Here is a 6000-nt window from a genome sequence, read left to right as displayed (position 1 = left end):
TTTGCCAGGTTCCCCTGAATCAGAGAAGAGCACAGAAGATGGCACTGGTGAGTTTTTATAAGGCAGGCCTAGAATTTCACCCATTGCTTATCCCAGGATTCCTCAGAAAGAAGTCAGTTCTGTGGCCACATCTAACTTCTAAGGAGGCTGGGAAACCTATCTCAGTCCTGTTACCAAAAAAAAAAAAAAAAAAAGTGCAAGTCGCTCAGTCGTGTCCCGACTTTTTGCTACCCTGTGGACTATACAGTCCATAGAATTTTCCAGGCCACAATACTGGAGTGGGTAGCTTTTCTCTTCTCCAGGGGATCTTCCCAACCCAGGGATCAAACCCAGGTCTCCTGCACTGCAGGCGGATTCTTTACCAGCTGAGCCACAAGGTAAAACAGATGTGGGTGACGGCCAGCGCGTGTCAGTCACAATGTGCTAATGGCCATTGGTTCTCCCTCTATGCCATAGTTGAGTTCATAGAGTAACATCTGTGCTGAACATCTCTGCAGACCTCCTGGATGAGGATCATACAGAGCAATTCTGTTTTTTGACAAGTCTATTGACTGGGAAGTCCTTGCTTATATACAACTGAAAGCTCCTTCCCTGCCATTGTCATTCTTGGTTCCTGGATCTGCTTTGGAAACCCTGTAGCTTCAGTCTCTCGTGTCTTCCATAATTTAGACCTTAAGGCAAGAAGCTTGGAGTAATCCATCAGAGAGCCAGGACCCCGCTCTATTCATCTTGACAAGCCCATTAATCAACATAGTCAGTGTTATCATGCTTTTTAAAAATTCTTCTCTTTTCTTAACTAAACACCCTAAGTTATTTCATGTTTATATGCTGTATTTATCCGGTTGATCCTGGTTGTTCTTAATCAGGCTTCATTTGGATTTTCACAAACTATTTAAAGAATAGTTTACTGAAAAAGACACACTACTCCATGTCCCATGTGACTCTTGGACAGAGAATATCTGAGAAGTTAAATTACTTACATTAAAATTTGACCTCCCATTTACTAGTTGTGTGATTTTGAACAAGTTACTTAATATAGGCTTATTTCACTGGTACAGTTTCCTGGGATTCATAATAGTATTCACTTGGTGTCGTGGTTTTATTAAGTACATTTATGTGTAAATTAAAGTATTTTGCATAGGAAAAGACACTTAATGAGGGTCATTATAAGCTAATATTTCCTTTATTATGTGTCCATTAATCCAGTTTTGCTCAGGCTGAATTTTAAAGCAGGATGTGACTTAGTTACCAAAGGACTTCCTTGGTAGCTCAACTGGTAAAGAATCTTGCAATACAGGAGACCCCGGTTCAATTCCTGGTTCAGGAGGATTCCCCTGGAGAAGGGATAGGCTACCCACTCCAGTATTCTTGGGCTTCCCTAGTGGCTCAGCTGGTAAAGAATCCACCCACAGTGTGACCTGGGTTCCCTCCCTGGATTGGGAAGATCCCCTGGAGAAGGGAAAGGCTGCCCATTCCAGTATTCTGGCCTGGGGAATTCCATGGACTGTATAGTCCTTGGGGTCACAAGACAGTAACTTTCACTTTCACTTTGGTGACTAAATAACAACAACCTCATTTAAAAATGTTACCCTGTCAGTTTTTCGTGGATGGGACAAAGCTTTACGTAACAATTCCATCCCTAGCTAATGTTCATTGAGTGCTGGTGTTCCATCTGATGCCATGTGTCAGGTTAGGACCCTCTTGTGTTCATACTTCTCACCGCTTTGTTTTTCCATTTTTACTTAATATCTAGTACCTTGTGGTCTAGTCATTAGAGATGAGGCTCTGTTTTCATCAGTGTAGGGAATTTCCTCCTATGTCAGCATAAACGTCACTGGAATTTCTGGTGAAGAAAACTTTCAGTGTAAGTTTATTTTAGGAAAATCTTTGTATTTTTCATGTTTTTTCCTCACTTTACCCTGGGTTCTATGCACCAAATGAAGGAAAGTGTTCTAGAGTGTGTAGTAGGCAATAGGATTTCTTCGGGCAAGATACTGTCCAGGTAATAGGTAAATATCTGTAAAATTTCTGTTGTGTGTGTGTTTAATTACAACATATCCAAATGTAGAAAAAGCACTTACCAACATCCTTAAACAACAAAATAATTCCTTTAGGTAGATTTTTGAAAGGCCTTTCTTAGGAGGCTTTTAGAAAATCTTAAAAGGTTTTTAGGGAGCTAGATAAGTTTTTTGGCCATAACTTTTGCTTATTGTAAACTTGGTATTGGCTTTGGATGTAACATTGCTCATGTTTAAAAGTAAAAATTTGCTTTCTTGAGTCATAATTTCTTCAGCAACTATAGTTGCTTTTAATGGTTGGTTGTTGTTTAAGAGAGAAATGCACTATACATTTTATTCAAGTTACAGAATGGGCCAGAAACCCTTTATCACCTACAAAGAAGAAATCCCACCATTTAGAGAGTTTATCGGTCCAACACAAACACAACCCCATTCACAAACACACCCACACACACCCAAGCAGTTTTTCAAAGCTGTTATTTAGAGATTCTATTTGAGAACTCTCTCCTTTGTTCCAACTCTGTCGTTTGCCCATCTTAACTTTAAGGTTATCTTTTCTCCGTCACTTATAGTGGTGATACCCAGCGACGGGCATTGCTGGTGCTGCCCTAGGAGCTGGGAACTCAGAGGTGGGCTCTGGGTAGTGTGAAACAAGGAGGTGGGGAGGAAATTTCCTGGGGGAGAGTTGCTGAGATGCACAACAGGAAGTAATGCCAGCAGGGTAGGTGGGGCCAGTTGGCTGAACTGTGTCCCTGGTGTAACTGGCTGTGTGCCTTCCCTGGAAATCCTGGGGCACTGCAAGTTAAAAGTGACTATAACTTTTGAAAAGTCTGATTAACCTTTCCTAAAATCAGAAGACCTCAGGAAGACATTCATCTTAAAGAACTTGTTAATTCCTGGAGGATGAAATGACAACCCACTCCAGTATCCTTGGCTGGGAAATCCCATAGACAGAGGAGCTTGTGGGGATATAGTCCATGGGGTTGCAAAGAGTTGGACATGACTGAGCAACTGAGCATTTAAGAAATTCCAAAATAAAAATGTGACAAATAGTAACTAAAGAAAGTGAAGAAAACAATGAAGGAACATCGAAATTTATTACGCATATGTACTTCCTGTGACCTTTGACATTTATCTTAAAGAAATAGAAGAGATATTAATTGTGTCTATGCCAAAGTCATTCTACTAGTGGTGAAATTACTTCCAAGCAAAACAGCCTTTCTAATAAACTTGGTAGAAATGCTGAATGAGAAAAAAAAAAAAATTGTCTCAAAGTTCATTAAAATAATTTTTTAAAGTTATTCTTTATATAAGTATCTTTATAAATAACAAGCTCTTGTGAGATTACTGAATTAATTGAGCTTTGGAGCTTCAGTACATTTTTTTGTTCCTTAAACAGAAAACTACCAAAATTGTTCTTCAAGTAGCAGTTTCCGGAAGAAGCTTTACTATCACCAGTGTGGCAAAATTATATCATTTTTTAAATGGTTTTGCTGTTGGGGGGAGAAAAAAACCAAAGCAAAACGTGTTTTAAACCATGAGGATTTTAACATAGCAGAAGTCATGTATTTCCAATTCTGTGGCCACTCAATATTGGACCTTAATTACCAACCTTTTTAAATTGTAGACCCTATTCATAAGTCATATGGATACAGAGGCATTTGATATTTACAAGTAAAAATTGACTAATTAAATTTACCAAGTGATAACAAACTAAGTACATTTAAGATAAGTAATTAAAAACCAGTTCCAACTTGCTGTTGTAAGTTAGTGAGGTGTATGCCTCATGGGTAAAAACAGGGGATAGAGTGGTTTAATAATTATGTGACTCATAAAAGGGCTTCAGGGCCTTCAGGATGAGTGGTATTCACTCTAGAACACGATCTGGAAGCCATGATTTGGGGTAGGAAATGTGGAAATCTGTGGATAGTAATAAAAAATTGAATTTAAAATTTTACTGCATCTTCAACTATGTACCATCTTAATACACCAATCTCTTCTACCATATATACAAAGCAGAAGAAAATCATTTCATGTTCAATTTTAAGGACATAAAGGCTGTCTAACTATTTCAAATGAAGTACTTATTCTCAAAATGAGATCTTGAGTTGATATCAGAAGGAATTGTTTGATTTCACTTTGGACTTAAAATTATAGGTTCATGAAAACATACCTTTATAACCTGAGACTTATTCTAACAATACCCTGGTGGCTCAGATGGTTAAGAATCTGCCTGCAATGCGGGGAGACCTGGATTCCATCCCTGGGTAGGGAAGATCCCCTGGAGAAGGGAATAGTTACCCACTCCAGAATTCCATGGACAGAGTAACCTGGCAGGCTAGAGTCCATGGGGTCTCAAAGAGCTGGACATGACTGGGCAACTTTCACACGTATATAAAAATGATTTAGCTCCTGCTGTATGTCAGATACTTTATGTACATTAACCCTTCAAAAGAAACAAGCTTGAATTTAAGTATTATTAGTTGTATTCTACATATGCAGATGCTGAGTCCCAAGGAAACTGGTACATAATCAAGATCATTCAGCTAGACAGCCATGAAATGAACTGACTTAAAACTTGAACTAAGGTTTGCCTAACTTTCCATCCTATGTTCTTTCAGCATTACTTTCCTTTGGGTTAAGAATCATGTTCACATTTATTTGTTTCTCTACCCTGCTTATATATGGAACCTGTAACAATGGATATTCAATGACTTTACGAAATGGTGGTTAGTTAACAGAAGGGGGGGAACAGAGCCCTTTCTTAATGTGGAATCTCAGTTTACTTGTTTAACACCTGTAGCTCATATGAATGTAGCCATCTTTTTGTTTCCATAAAAATATATGTGTGTGTAGGAGAAATATATGTCCTTGAAGAAGGAAGGTTTTAAGGTCAGCAGAGTTTTAGAATAAGACTGAGATCAAGACAAAACCAATTAGAATATAATTTCATTTTCAGTGATTCAGAGAAAAAGGCATGAAAGACTTGAATTCTAAAGAAAAATATCAAGTCAGAAATCTATTATGGTTAGGTTCCCCGTAAGAGCCGGCTGGAAATGATGGTCTGCAGGCTCAAGTCACTAAGCAACAGAGCAGCAAACTGCCTAGTAACCAGAGCTGGCAGGCTGACTGTGACTGACCGGGTGGCTAGACAGGGGGACCACAGCCCATTTGACCTCAAAACACTCCTAGTCATCTCCAGCCTTCCTGCCCAATCCCCGCATTTTGGAAAGGCCTCTTGGATTTAACAGGAGATCTGCTTTCATAATGGAAATATCTCTGGGACCAGAAGTAAATACTGTCTGTCTGTCTGCTTTAAAAGGGCATTTCTGAGACTGTTTTCTTTGGGTCAGTACATCATAAATAAAATGTAAAGTTTAATGAGAGGAAAGAAAGTGAAAGTGAAAACATTGGGATTAATGGCTCAACTTTGGGTTTTCATGAGCAAATGTGTACAGGGCCAAATTGCCTGACTTCATTTGGTGACATCTATCTTGAGCTCTGAGAGCACAGTGTTGCCATTTATTTAACACTTTCTGTCTTATGCTGTCTTCTTTTTCATGTGTGTCTTTTGACTGTGTAGCTGGAACATAAATTCCTGAAAAGTAGGAACCCTCACATGAATCAATCTTTGTATCCACTGTGAGGGGCTATGCCACCTGTATAATATGCCTTTAGTAAATATTTGTTCTTTAATTGCTGTTCTCTCAATTGCTGTTGTTCTTACGCCAAACACCTGGGGAGATCTATAACATTCCAGTCTAGAAGTCTTGGTTATGTTGTGCTTGATTGCACAACAGTAGTGGAAAGAAGTTTCAAACTGAATGATTAACCATATTTTGGACTTTGTTACCACAACTCTGTGTGTATGAGTGAGTGTGTGTTCTGGATTTACACAAACCTTGACTAATATGATTTGACTGTAGTATATCTGAATGAATTGGTATATGATACTGTCACTAATTTTCAATTTCAGTAACTT

This window comes from Oryx dammah, unplaced genomic scaffold (genome assembly GCF_014754425.2).
Source record: "Oryx dammah isolate SB20612 unplaced genomic scaffold, SCBI_Odam_1.1 HiC_scaffold_20, whole genome shotgun sequence".
NCBI classification, from domain to species: Eukaryota; Metazoa; Chordata; class Mammalia; order Artiodactyla; family Bovidae; genus Oryx; species Oryx dammah.
The sequence above is the reverse complement of the archived record's forward strand: the minus strand, read 5'-3'. Positions refer to the sequence as shown.